Source organism: Antechinus flavipes, chromosome 1 (assembly GCF_016432865.1).
Source record: "Antechinus flavipes isolate AdamAnt ecotype Samford, QLD, Australia chromosome 1, AdamAnt_v2, whole genome shotgun sequence".
NCBI classification, from domain to species: Eukaryota; Metazoa; Chordata; class Mammalia; order Dasyuromorphia; family Dasyuridae; genus Antechinus; species Antechinus flavipes.
The window spans coordinates 162,915,364-162,930,852 of record NC_067398.1 but is presented as its reverse complement, the minus strand read 5'-3'; positions in this window follow the sequence as shown (position 1 = coordinate 162,930,852).

Below are 15,489 nucleotides of genomic sequence, written 5' to 3'. Positions count from 1 at the left end.
GCAGGCCTTAGGCGTCGAGATTCACCAGAACTTGAAGACTGGAACGGGTAGCGGAGGGAGTGGGGAGGTACGGAGGTTGAGAGGCTGGCCTCGGCTCTGAACCTGCTGTGTTTGGGTGGTCCAGGGAGATGCTCCCTCACACAAGTTTGGCCTTTTCTACCATCGCCTCATTCAGAGGGCAGGGAGGGCGGGGGCAACAGGTCGCTCCCTTAGAATCAGCTACCACCCACCTCCATTCTGAATTACTCGGGGAGTGCTGCCCATTTATTAAGCCGGGGGAAAATTCCTTGCTTGCTAGACAGCTGGTTCAATCCCCCATGCCTTGTTTTCCTCCTCCTCTTCTTCCTCCCCCCCCCTTTTCTTCCTCCTATTCCTTCTCTTCTTTCTCCTCTTCATCTTCCTCCTCTTCGTCGTCCTCCTCCTCCTCTTTCTCTTCCTCCTCATCCTCCTTTTCCTCCTCTCCCTCTCCCTCTTGTTTTCCTGAAGGGTGAACCTCGGGTTTCATCTCTCAAAAAAAGCTGCTTAGAAATCATTTCCTCCAAAGGCACATCAATCTCAGAAAAAGCTTGAGACTGGGGCCTCTATGTTTTGGTCCCGACTTTAGTTCGATTTGGTTTGACACAGATTCTACTGGCGTTTCCATTAATAAAAGATTGCCCAGACCTTCCCTCTAGATTGCAGCTGTCTATGAATCAGACCACCTTGGGCCTCAATGTTTCTCTTTCCCCTCCCTTCAATCTTCTAGTTGGGAGGGTGTCTACACTTGCGCATCTTCGTGCTTAGGGGAATGAGAGGGTGTCCTCCAATGTTTGTATCTTTGGGATGTGTTACATAATGATACACAGTGATGCTTAGTAATACTTATTGATCGATATCTCACTCTGGGATTATAATTATATTGCACAAGCATCCCTGGCAGCTACTTGAACTCTGGTGATTGTGGAAGGGCTTCCTCTTCCAGTGTCTGGGGGTGTGTGTGTTTGTGTGTTCAGTGGGTAGAAGGTGGCTGGTGATTGAATTAAGTAAGTGAGTGTGCTGACATTTGGGTCAGAAGTGGGTGTTTCACGCGAGGAGAAACAAGTAGATTTTTCCTGATCTCTATCTTCTCAACCTGCCTTTATGATCAAAGAGAGAGGCTCCTGGAGTCGACCCGATATTCCCACTGCCCTTGGCCGGGTTCAGAGCAGCTATGCGGCAGGAGCGTTTTGACTCCCTTTCCCAGCAGCTCCGGAGTCTGCCTTCCTCCATCCTTCTCGGATCCCGCTCGCCCGCCCGCCCAGCTGTCAAAACAGGGGGTGTCTCTTTCATTCTGGCTCACAAAGTCCCAAAGGGGAACAGGGGCTTTAACGCTTGTGTTTGGACACAAGCAATTATCCCTAATTATTCTTTTTCTTTTGAGTCTGCCCGTCCCACTGGAGAGCCCGCCGAGGAACAGGCCCTGTAATCCTCCCCAGTTGGTTGATCTCAGTGGGTTCTGGGCGGCCGGAGGCTCCGTGGCTTTCATGTCACTGCGGGTTTAGAGCTGATTGAAACTCATTGCGATGGGGGAATTAACCCCGGGGCCCAGGCTTTCAGTGGCCTCTGATAAGAGATTATACGTGTTGATGGCAAGCTTTTCTTGGCAAAATGTTTTCAAAGGGCTCAGAGTTGTTAAATCAAAGCGCTATTGAATTGCCCAGGACCACCCCCTCCCCCTCCCTGCTTCTCTGGCCCTTCCCCCACTTCACCTCCCCTTTCCATCTCGGCCTCCTTAGTCCCCGAGTCCCCCAGCTGGGAACGAAGCAGTGACTGCCCACAGAGGCAAGGCCCCTGTTTCTGGGAACAATGGCAAGTGCTATCAGTCCTGGAGATCCTTTCCCCACCTAGCAGAAGAAAGTTTTTCTCCTCTTTCTCCTTCTTCTTAGAGAAAGAGGAGGTTCTTTCCCCATCACAGAAGTTTCAGGGAATTCCAAACCAAAGTCCTTATCAAACCGTTTCCCGGACTTCTCACCCAGGAAAAGTTTGTTTTTGTAGGTGCTGCTATTGATAGGCAATCTGTCCCCTCTCCAGCACATACCATGTTCCCTTCTCTGCCTTTCACTCCTTGCTTTAGAAAAGAAAATATGCACCAGATGAAAGGGATTTTGCAAACATATATGTGGGGTGTGTGTGTGTGTGTGTGTGTGTGTGTGTGTGTGTGTGTATGTGAGATAAAGAAATATGGAAGGATAAAGTTTTGGTGAGGGTTTTGTTACTGTTATTCTTATAATAATAATAAGCCAATTTTAAGCTTCCATTCTAAACTATGAAAAGACTAGCAACATCAATGTTAGAAAACTTTGCAGGATCAAGTTCTGGTGGTACAGGAGCTGTGGATTTCCAAAATAGGGACTTTTTAAAGAATTCAAAATGAATCCTTTATGGATTTAAATTAAGCCCCCCCCTTTTTTCTCTCCCTCCCTCCCTCCCTTCCTTCCTTCCTCCTTACCTCCTTTCTTTCTTTCTTTCTCCCCCCTTCTCTCTCTCCTTCATTTTCTCTCCCTTTCTTCCCTCTTTTCATCTCCCTCTCTCTCTTTCTTTTTTTCTTTTTCTCTTCTCTCTCTCCCTTTCTCTCCTCCCTCCTCCCCCTCCTTCTCTCTCCATCTCTCTTCTTCTCCCTTTTTTCTCTCCCCCTCTCTTTTCTCTCCCTCCCTCCTTTCCTTCCCCTTTTCCTCTCTTCCCTCTCCTTTCTCTCTCTTCTCTCTTTCCTTCTCTCTTTCTCTTCTTTTCTCTTTATTCTGAGTGTTCTGATATGATCAATACATGAATGTACATTTACAATGCAAAACACTTGGGACATAGAAAAAACCTTGCTATCCTTAAGGAGTTGACAAGCTAATCTGGGAGATAAGAGCCACTTATTAGCCAAAAATAAACAAAGCAGTTGATTATAAACGCTCCAATGGGTTGACTGAACTGGACAATCACTGCTATAGGAGTTCAGGGAGATTCCTTGATCTGGGGTGCTCTAGCAAAGGATTTCAGAGGTCATCTTATCCTACATCTTCTTTTTATAGATAAGGAAACTGAGGTAAAGAGACTTATCTAAGATTACAGAAGTAGTCAGTTGCAGAACTGGAGATCAGACCCATGTGTTTTGGTTTCAAGTGTTTCTTTCTTCACCTGATAGCCCTTCGGTTACTTTAAAACAGCTTCATTGTCCAAGAGGAAAAAGTGCTGGAATAAGACTGGACTCACCTTCTGCCCCTGGCACTATATCTGTGTGATCTTGGGCAAGTCACTTCTCTGACTTCAGTTTCCTCAAGTATAAAATGAAGGAAGAATAGGAGTAGTGACTTTTAAGATTCCATGCATTTCTAAATTTATTATCTGATTATCCTTTAAGTTACCCAAAGTCTTTTTTACCAGGTAAATTTCTCAGACCCTTCAACCAATACTCATATGACATGACATATTTTTATCATTATCTTGGTAGAAATGTAATTTAGCAATCTCTCTCCCAAAATGTGGTGCCCAGAACAGTATAATATTCAGGATGAAGTTTGAAGTTGGCAAAGTACAGTAAGGACACCTCCTGTGTTCTGAATACTATGCTTTTTTTTTTTTTTAAATATACTCTAAGATCACATTTGTTTTTTGTCTGTTTGTTTATTTGTTTTTGTGGCTGTCAATATTGCAGTTGATTTATGTTGAGCTTTCAGTCCCCAAAGCTACAGATTTTTTTCATGGAATTGCTATCTATCAATGATTCTACTCTCTTGTGCTTGTCAAATTTAATTTTTTCAACACTGTGCAGAGCCTTACATTCATCTCTCTCTTAAATATGATTCATTATATCAGTTGGCCAAGGATTTTTTTTGTATTCCTATTATCCAATGTTACCCAACTCTCACAAGTTAGTGTCATGACATCTATATTTACTAAAAATGTTTAATATCATAGGACTGAGGACAGATCTCTGGGATACTCAACTGATACTTATAAGATGAAATCAAGTCATTAATTACTATTCTTTGGGTCCAGTTATTCAACATTTTCTGAATCCACTTAACTGTCCTTCATCTAGTCTACATCTTTCTACTATATCCCCAATATATGAAAGTTTGTCAATTTGCTGAAATGGATATAAACTATGTCAATAGCATTTCCCATCTGGGATAGAGCAAAAATTACTACCTCTATTTTACAGATAAAGAGACTGAGTCCCTAAAAGCAAAGTGCTTATAGTTATACAGTCAATAAATGAGATAGGACAGCTAACACTTATGCAGCACTTGAAGATTTGCAAAGCATTTTACAAATAGCAAAATGAATATCTCATTGAATCCTCAAAACAACTCTGGGAGATGGATGCTATTATTATCTCCATTTTACAAATGAGGTAACTGAGAAAGTAGAGAGTGGTTAACTTGCTCAGAGTCACACAGCTAATAAGTGTCTGAGGCTGGATTTGATTTTGATTCCAAATCTATTTCTTTTTCCCATTGCAACATTCTGTCTTAAAAGCCTGTAGGCATTTACAATGTTTAAATGCATTTTAAAATGTCTATTTTGTAATTAGTTCTAAGATCAGTCCTAAGAAAAATGCTTCTACTTTAAATATTTGCTCATTAAACTGTAAAGAACAGATCTACTGCTTATCATATAAATATCAGGATGCAACACTGAAGTTCCTCCCTAGAAATGTTGCTTGTGGGGTTTCTTCACTTTGCATTTCTTCCATGTGCAGAGAAGATGGCATGAGCTAGTGGTGCTGGAAAATACTTCTAAATTATATAAAATCACCCTATACCTGGACTAATGTCATTATATATATATATTTAATAGAGGCTTCCCATTCACATAGTCTGATTTAAAAAACAAAGTTCTTTCCTAATAATTCTAATCCGCACCAACACAAGTTGGAGCCTAGATGTTCATAACTGGTTCTGGTCCATAAAGACATCTGTGTTTTTTTTCTTTCTAAAAGAACATCTCTAGTATATGTGTTGAGTTTACAGCTCTGTCCAGAAGCCTCCTTCATCCCTCAGTTAATTCTTCAGTGCAGAGTTCAGTGGCTAATTGTGTTTTTCTTGATTCAAGTTGGCAAAGCAACACTGGACTAGCAGTCACCTCACTGAGTTCTAAGACTCTCTCCCCACCCCCTTTTATTATTTCATCTTGTACATATCTCAGCCTCTGAGACTTATTATCTCAGCCTCTGAGACTTACTGTCCTTATCTGTAAAACAAGACATCTCTCAGATTCTTTTCAGCTCTAAGTTCCCTTAATTTGAAGCTGGAGTTTCCAGTGTCTTCCCTATGTTCTAATTCATTCCAGTCTTTTCAACCCCTAATCTGAAAGGATGGCAACTTTAAGATTTGGTCACTGTAGTTTTAATTTTGTAATAGAAAAATACTTTATAATAGCATTTCCATTAAAGTAGCAGGAAGATTATTTTGTCACACATGGTGGTAAAATACAGCAGAAAGGAGCAGTTAAGTGGCAAAGTAGATAGAGTGCTGATCCAGGAGTCAAGAAGAATTGAATTCAAGAACAGCCTCAGTTTGCTTATTATTTATGTGGGAATAATTTGAAAAATTAGCTAATCTAGCTATCTGGGTTTAAGGGTGAATGAGGCCAATAAAATCCTGGAACTGGATTCCCATTTAAGTTGTATATAGTATAGAAACGCAGAAATCAAGACTATTTTATTAATGTAATCTTTAACATCTACATCTAGTGGCATACCCTTTTATAAGTATATTATTAATTTTTGGCTGAGGCAATTGGGGTTAAGTGACTTGCCCAGGGTCACACAGCTAGAAAGTGTTAAGTATCTGAGGCCAGATTTGAACTCAGGTCCTCCTGACTTCAGGGCTGGTGCTCTATTCAGTACATAGCTGTCCTTGTGGCATACCCTTTTTGTTATTGTACAAGTCAAAAAAAAATACCCACAATCTATTAACATTCTAATAAATGAATTTTGCAAATTTAAAAAGAAAGCAAATCATTTCCATGCTTCTGTTTTCAAGCATGTGAAGTTTCTAAAGAGAACAGAAAAAAAAACCTGTAGAATTTTGCTCAAGAGTTAAGATGTATGAATATACATTATACTTATAATACACATACACATACACACACATTTTCTGTAACTAACATTAAATTGAAAAAATAATTGAGATAGCATGATTTAGCAATTAAAAATGTGAATCCAGAAATTAGTAAAGGAAATTTGTCAAGAATTAGGTAGTATCTGTATGTCTAGTACCACCACTAGTTTACCTATAAGTGAAACATGTTCCTATACATCAATGTAAACTATACTGCAAGCCATTTTAATATTCATTAAAGTCAAACTTTCCATTTTCTTTAAATTTCAACACAATTTTGAGTTGAAATTGCTGAACATGCATGTAAGTCAACAATAAAAGTACAACTTTGTTTAAAAAAAAAAAGGATGGCCCCAGATATTTATTAGTTGTGTGATCCTGGGCAAGTCACTTAATTCTGATTGTTTTCCATGTCCAGTTTCCTTCCCCTAAGAGAAAAGTTCAGCAGAAAGCAGATGATACAGGATCTGGATCTTGTAGTCCTGGAAATTCCATCCAGTTTTAGTCTATCCCTAAACTTTTCTGGGTAAATAAAGAAAATTTTGGAACATTTCTAAAAAGAAAGGGTTCTCTAATATTCACATAAAAAATGAAAAATATTCATTGCTTCCTAAATAAAATAACTTCAATAGAATGCAGTAAAAGAGAAGACCAAAAGTTTCAGAAAATGTATTTCTTGTATAGTGGCAAGATGGGGGCAGGGGAGGAGAGGGAGGTAAGGAAAGGGGTTAGTTCCCTTAGGCCCAATTGATGAATCATAGAAAGTAAGGAATAGATAACAGAGATAAGAAGTTGTTAATGTGTAAACTAAGTGCAAAGACTTCTTATCCCTTTAGGAAGTGTGAATAAGTTTCCTTGATGGCCTTGGAAAGGCAGCTGGACTTTAGCTGACTGAACATTAGTATATCCCTGATGACCTTAAAAAAACTAAACTTGCAAGTCCTACGGACATGGAGCAGTTTTATGGAGTACCTTGATGGGGGTGGGATGGGGGGAAAGGCTTTTTTTTTTCTCTCCACAGCACCAATTGTGAGAACTAGCCCAAACAATTGAGAGTCAGGGAGAAGAGCAGAACCCTGGAATCGAGATGCTCTCTACAGGAATAACATTAGGATACCATGAAAAGAGAAAAGACAGTATAGCCCTGCATTATTGAAGCTGAGAATTGCCTTGGCCATATAACTTATGTAAATAAGTGTAAATGTAAATGTAAAAATGTAAATAAGTTGCGTCTTACTATCAGTTTGCTGTCTATTCTCCTCATTGACATTTGTACATTTGTAGGAGAGTATACCTCTCTCTCTCTTCCAGACTTCACTATTTCTATCTTTGGTCCTCTTTGAGAACAAAAAATCAACAGCAACGATAACAATCAAGGGCACTATAATCTAGCCTCACAAACTTGGTGACATGCTCAGTGTTTTGCTCTCCTCACAGCCAATCTCTTGCTAAGTCTTGTCATTTTTACATTGGCAGCATCTTTTATGTATATCCCCTTATATATATGATTAATCCTCATCAAATGCACACCCATTACTATTCACAGGGCAGACCAACCACCCTTGTGAAAGCAAAAGAACACCTTGAATAGGGATACTGGAGCCATTCTGTAATAGGCAAGTGGAACCATCACTAACACCACTACTAAAATTTCCCTCCAGATTCTGATCACCTTACACTCAAGAGCTTTGGGAATAGGAGGCTCCCTCAGACTACTGGCCTTGTTAAAGGCCAGCCATCATTGAGGAGAGAAATCACTGTGCAGCAGGGAGCTGCCCTCTTCTTCATCAGCAGCAATAACTGCTGGTGAACTGCTACCAGGAGGAAGATATGTACAAGAACCCAGGGTATGGCAGTACCCCCAAGACCCCTCATCTTGCTTCAAGCCCAATCCTCATAGTCATTATTAGGAAAAGCATTTCCTATGGAGAAAAGGACAGAAAGTACTTGCTGGGCTATGGATGCTCATGGGGCAGGTCAGCCGGCTAATGTAGCAAAACACCTTACTAGAGGAAAAACACTACTCAGTGTGTGCTAGTTGAGTCAAACCATTATCTTTGCTTTGATTTTCATGTCCCCTCAAATCCTGATGGAGACATTCCATTTTGAATTTGGAAACCCTGGAAATCTCAGTGCTTCCAGCCCAGCATCTGCAGCCCTCATCCTGGAACTCATCCACCATAGAGATGCAACCTGGTAACTCCTTCTGTGGGGGTGACAGCCATAATTACTGAAGATTCAGAAAAGGAAGCTCTTGTCACCAAAGTTCTTGGCACAGTTCATCATCAGGAACTGAAAAGACTTAATCAATAAAAATGACTTGAAACAAGAAGCATTAACAATTGCTCTGCTGTACTCCCTAAGAATCATAACTTTTCAGAATGACTTGACAAGACAACTGCAAGAGGAAACTTTCCATATGTGTTGTCTTACCCATTAGAATGCAAGATCCTTGAGAGCAGGAATTGTTTTACCTTTTTCTATTTTTCTACATTTCTATTTTCCAATATTCTTATTTTCTGATATTTCTATTTTTATATGTTTCTGTTTTCTAGTTTTTTTTCCCCATTTCCAGTGATGCTTGTATACCACAAGCATTTAACAAGTGCTTTTATCATTCATTCATTGATTCACTTATATGTCTTTTGAAGGGCAGTAGAGGGGGTAGAACCAGGACATGCTGGACTTGTGGTCCTTTGATTCTGTAACCCTTGACCTCTTAGTAGGCTAGGCAACTTGAAGATTGTCAACTGAAAAGAAAAAAAAAAAGTTCTGGCCTGCATTAATAGAGGAAGTTTCCTAATGTGAGCGTTCCCTAGGCCAATAAAAGTGCAGGTCCTTTCCCTATCTCTATTCCTTATCTCTGATCCTCAGGATAATTCTGTTGCCAGGAAATAGTTATATAGAAGGGAGGGACTAGCTGGTGAAAAAAAGAATGTACCACCGGTGCAGGGACGATGTAAAGAAAGGGGTGTGGCTTTTTCCCTCTAGTTTCAAAAAGACTCATTTGGAGGTACTGATTACAGGAGGGGCTATTCTATGGATTGTACAAGGAGCAAAGAAGTGCATGAAATTCACTAATATTAACTTAACTGGGAGTAAGGGCTAGAGATCATCATTTGAGATGAGTAGGTCTTCACAGCCACCCAAGGGGCTATTTTGTGTGCCAGAGGGATGGGTAGGGCTGTGGGGTGGAACTAACAATAATAAAAGAACTTTGATAACTGGCCTTGAGTTTATCTTTCCAATTAAACTTTAACGCTCCAATTTCCAAGAACCTTATCTTTCCAATTAGATTATAATCTTCTTGAAGGCCCTGACCACATTTACTTTTAACTTCTTTAAGAACTTACTGTTCTTAGCACAGTGCTGTGTACATAGTACTGTGTACACTCAATAAATATTTGTTGAATGGCTTATTAAATTAACTATAGATCAAATTAACTTGAAAGCTGTTGACTTATTATTTAATTTCATTGGTGATCTCCCAAAGAAATCTTAATCTTGATTCTATTCTGAGAGGGAGCTCAATATAGTTTCTCTTATTAACTAGGAGGTAGGTAGGAATGATGGGAGCCCTGGTAGAAGTAACCATTGCCTCCTAATGTTTGTGAGTCTAGAGAAGAAGTACACTCATTGTCTGACATGAAGTCTAGATTATTTTTAAGAGAAGCAGATATCAAAGGGCTCAGAGGAAGAATAAGTAAGAACCACAAATTACAATTCAACATGGAAAGCCGATTCAAGAGGGATGAGAGAAGTACAAGGATGAAATTTGGAAACCATAAAGACAAACAATTCTAAAGAGAGGAAAAAGGGGAGTTACCTTTAGCGACCAATGTAGTTGCACAAAGAATTCATTAATCAAGTTGGACTTAAAAAAAAAAAAAAAGAATGTGTTGAAAACAGAAGCAAGACCAATTAAAAAAGAGTAAGTATTAAGAACATAGTCTTGCAAAAATAATGACAGGTATGCTGAAGCTCAGAATAAACTGAGGTTGGTGAGGGAAGCTAAGAACAAGCAAAATACCTGTTTTTACTGTATTGAGAAAAGAAGGAAGATCTAAGAAGGGTTAGGACATTTGTTTGAGGTGGATGGGATGGCAATAATTGACAACAGAGAGACATGAGGGACACTTAATTTTGTTTATTTTGCTTCTGTTTTCTCTATCAGGGCACTTGACCTTTGTACTGGAAATGATAGAGCAAAAATGGCTATGAGGTAGTTGATAATTGAGATAAGTAAGAGAGCACCCATAAATTCAAGTCCTCTGGACCACCTTAGGTCCTGAAAAAATTGACAAATATGATCCCTGAACCTCTGATAGTAATACCTGAAACATATCCATTTTGAGAAGGGACCATAAGATTGGAAAAAGGCAAATGTTCTTCCCCAAATTCTTTTATCCATTTAACATTTTTTAAAGGAAAAATAAATCCTTCAATTAATATCTATGTGATTGGGCAAAATAAATTCCCTTATAAACCATATTTTAAAATGTATGCCTTTTCTTGCATTTTTATTTAGTTTATTCTCTGTCATAAGGTGAAGAATATGTTTCATATTTATTCTTTTATAGTCCTATTTTTATCACTTCATGGGTCAGAAATCCAAAATTTTTCACATTTTTTTTTCTTTTTCTTACTATTGTTATCATTGTATAAATTATTCTTATAATTCCCCTCATCTTCATCTGGTATAAGTTCATAGAAGTTTTCCCAGTTTTCTATAAAAGTTTTCATTTCATCATCTCTTATGGGAAATAATATTCTATTATATTTGTAGAGTACATTTCTCAATAGGAAGATATACCCTATGTTTTCAATTTTTGATACTATTTTGTGTATTATAAATATTTTTGTATATATAAATTCTTTTTATTTCTTTGGGGATATAATCTTAGTAATGGCATAGCTGGGCCAAAAAATATGTCCAGTTTAGTAACTTTCTGGGCATAGTACAAATTGTTTTTCAGAACATCTGGACACCAACAGTGCCCTATTGTACTTATTTTTCTACAGTCCCTTTAACAGTTGTAATTTTCTTCGTTTGCCATCTTTGACAGTCTAATATACATTTCTCTAATTATTACTTATTTAGAAAAATTTTTGTTTTTTAATTAAAAATTTTTTAAGTTAAAAAAAATCATCAGATATGTATTTTTCTCCCTCCTATTCCTGCTCTCATGAAAAAAAGAGAAAAATTAACCTCTTGTAACAAATACATAATCAAGCAAAAATATTTCCCATATTGTCCATTCAAAATAAAAAGATTGTCATATTTTACATATTTAGTCCATAACTTCTCTATTAGGAGATGGATAGCATTTTTATAGTCAGTGTTTCTGATAATTTCTCATTTCTAAAATATATAAAAAACTTTATCAAATTTATAAGAATACAAGTCATTTCCCAATTGATAAGTGGTCAAAGGCTACAAATAATTTTCAGATGATGAACTTAAAGCTATCTATAGTCATACGAAAAATGCTCTAAATCTCTATTGATTAGAGAAATTAGAGAAATGCAAATTAAATTCTGAGGTATCACCACACACACCTCTCAGATTAGCTAAGATGACAGGAAAAAATAATGATAAATGTTGGAGGGTATATGGGAAAATTGGGTCACTGATACATTGTTGGTGGAGTTGTACAATGGTCCCGCCATTCTGGTGAGCAATCCAGAACTATGCCCAAAGGGATATAAAACTGTGCATACCTTTTAACCCAGCAGTGCCACTACGGGATGTTTATCCCAAAGAAATCATAGAAAAGGAAAAAAAAAATTTCCATGTGCAAAAATGTTTGCAGCAGTTCTTTTTGTGGTAACAAACAATTGGAAAATGAAGAGATGCCCATCAATTGGGGATGGCTCAATAAGTTGTGATATATGAAGATAATGGAATATTATTGTTCTATAAAAAATGATGTACAAGATTTGTTTTTCCTAAAGACTTATACAGAACATGCTCCCTGCCAAAACAGATGCAAGAACTAAACAAACATAAACATAAAAATTTTTATACAAATAAAGTTATATCTAAATAATTGAAGTAATTTTTATTATTCCTGGGTGGGCAAACCCAATATAATAAAAAATGACAATTTTATTTAACTAATTTATTTATTTAATGCCCCTAAATTAAATTATTTAAAACTTATCTTGCTGAGTTAGAAAAAAATCACAACAAAGTTCATTTAGAAGAATAAAAGATCAGGAATTTCAAAGAAATCAAAGGGAAAGAGATATAAAGGAACTAGATTCAGTAGGATCAGACTTTAAACTACATTATAAGGTGAGACCACTGTTGAAGTATAAAATGAATAATTTTGATTATTTTTCAATTAAATTTTTCTTGTATAAATAAAATCAATGCATCCATGAATACAGAAAAATGGGGGGAAAACAATCTCTCATATAGAATGTGATTGGGTTGGAATGTTCTGGTGGGCTAAGAAATGATGAACTGGTTGATTTAGAGAAATATGAAAAGATTTAGACTTAAGAAATAAGAAGCTATTCACCTTCAGAGAAACAGATGACAGGGAGAACTAATGCTTGTTTATTAAGCATTAATACTGTCTTACATACATATGTATGGCTATATATGTAAATGTGTTTATGGGTATTAATATATGTGTGTATGTATATATGTATATAAATGCATACACACATATACACATATATGTCCACACACCTAATTGTAGCCTTCTTGGGTAGGATAGGAAGAGAAAAAAAAAGTAAGAAGCGTGCAGCAGAGAACAAAAGAAAAACCTACAGGGGGGCATTTGAATGAGAAATCAGGGGTGTGCTGGAGTCAGCTTAAGTAGGTCTAGAAGAGCTGATTGTTAAATTTTCAGTGCGAACATCTATACCTTGGAAATGAACAAATGCCACAAATCAGAGATTGATTTGTGGTTTTATTGATTATCTAAACTTATGAGAAAAAGAAAAGAAAAGAAAACCTACAAGGAAACAAAGAAAAGCTGGGCAGTTTTGAAAACAATGTGTAGTATCTATTATATAGGTTTTCTTGAAATGGAAATCTATGGCTTTATATTGAATCCCATTTTATGTTCTGCTGTGCACTTGACAATTTTTCTTTTCTTATTTTATGCTTAAGTTTAGAATAAATTTAAAAACAGAATATACACAGCTTTCCCTTGCTTGTCTCCAGTGCAGCTTGGGAAGCTTTTTTCCAGCTATGCATGAAAAATAATAATATGATGAAAAGTCTTCTACTTGGCTGTGAAGCAGGAAGAATTAGGGACTCAGGAGATGCTCTGCCAAAACTGAATTTGCATGTCTACCAGACTTTCTTTTCCTTGAGGAAAAAACTGACATGACTTGCTGAGTGGAGGGAAGAAGAAGGAATCCCTTTCTCCCAACTGATCTCTGTATCCATGAGCACCTGGACATCTTTACTTCTTCTGAGTTTATTTATTTTTTTCTGATTTTAGGTGAACGAGTGTTCCTGAGAGAACAGTACTTAGGTGACCATAGAAATTTTGGTCACCTCAGAAGCTTCACTGGCAGCTCACCTCTGTAGCAGAGTTTATCAGAAGCAGTAGCAGTAGCCACTGTAGCAATAATGATGGATAGAGATGCACAAAGCTATGGAAAAAGTTACCTGAGATTTTGGCAGCTTCAGGGATTGTGACCCTTTGTATTCAAGTGAATTGCTGGCCATGAACTCTAGAAAGACATCTATTCTTGGGGCTCAGCAGAGAGAAACTTTGGGAAGACTTCTTTCATAAAGTGAGAAAAGGACTTTGAGGTGGAGGACCGTGTAAACTCATATTCTCCGTATATGTGCTTCACTGCTAGTGTACTTTAAGACATCTAGGTGGTGCTCGGGATAAAACACTGACTTTTGAGTCAGAAAAGTTCAAATCCAGCCTCATATGTTTTATAACTGTGTGACTATCTGACTCAGTTTCCACAATTGCAAAATTCAGAAACTAATATTCTCTTCCTGGAGTGGTTGTAAGGATCAAATGAGATAATATTTGTAAAGTGCTTAGCATACCACATGGCACTTAGTAGGAACTTAATAAATGCTCATTGTCTTCCCTCAATTTTGCTACTTTAAATTTGAGCTCATCCTCCCCAGTGAACTTGGATGTACATGAAGAGAACGTTCCTTTTGTCCCCATTTGGGGAACCTTTTTGGTAACTTTTCCAGGATACCATTTAACAAAAACAAACAAACAAAATCCTTCCTTTTTAGAAGTTAATTGAGGCTCCTGGATGATTATTGATGTAGGTTCAGGTGCCAGAGTATTAGGAACCAGAGTCCCTTGAGATTATATCTGTTACCCAGAGGAGAAAAGCAGTCATTTGTCCTTTGGGAACCCAGCTTGTGAATGTTGATCTGAATTGGTAGTGAGCCCAGAGGAAGGTGCTACAGTTAGATCACAGATTTCAAGATGAAAGGGAGAAAGAAAGAGAAAGTTTATAAACATTTATAGAGTGTCTACTATGTGTCAGACACTGGATTAAGTGTTTGGATTTAGAGATCTTCTTGTCATGTGTCTTCATTTTGCAGATAAATAATCTGAGGTTCAGAGAGTTTAAATGATTTACCCAAAGGTAAATTTCAGAGTGGGATTTGAATCCAAATCACCAAACTCCCAATCTACCACTTATCTCCTCAAATTTGCTCTTTCATTCATCAATTAATTCATTCATTTGTTCATTCCTTTATTTGCCATAGTCCTTTCTGTTTTCAAAAAGTCTATCTTTAGAATGCATCTTTTCTACTAGCTTTTCAACATGGGCAGATGACATCTGAAACTTATCCCTGCAGCCTTCTGCAAGTTGAAACACAAAAGCATCAAGTTGTTAAATGATTTTACATGGATGATTTTCTTGCCTCCTAGACCCTGACATTCCCTTTGGTCCATAAGGAATGTGCAACTTGGTGGAATTGTACAGCCTTTTGTTTGAAGTCAGATGTATAAGTATACAAGGACTATTGCCTCTGGAAATTTCTAAAATTTTACTTTTAATTTCTTGATCAGAAAATATTTTTAAAATGCATTTATTAATTTAAAACTTAAATATAAAATTAAAAAATGAAATAAAAAACAAAAAAAACCCATTGTCATGTACACAGCAGAACATAAGAGAGAACAATTTAAGATTGGAACATATTTAATCTATCTTATGTTTTTTCTAACTTTATCCACTTACTAATTTTGACTTTGTTTTTACTTCCTATTTTATTTTTGCATCTTCTAATTAATTTAGTTAAGTCCAGCAAAACTATTTCAATGATTCCCTTAGCAAACATGAATTCTATATCTACTGTGTGTCCGATCCCCAAAGGACATGCCAAAAATTCTCATTAGCCCATCTTCTTCTCTCAGATCTACAAAGCTATCATGTTTCTTCTCCTCCTACATTATGAATT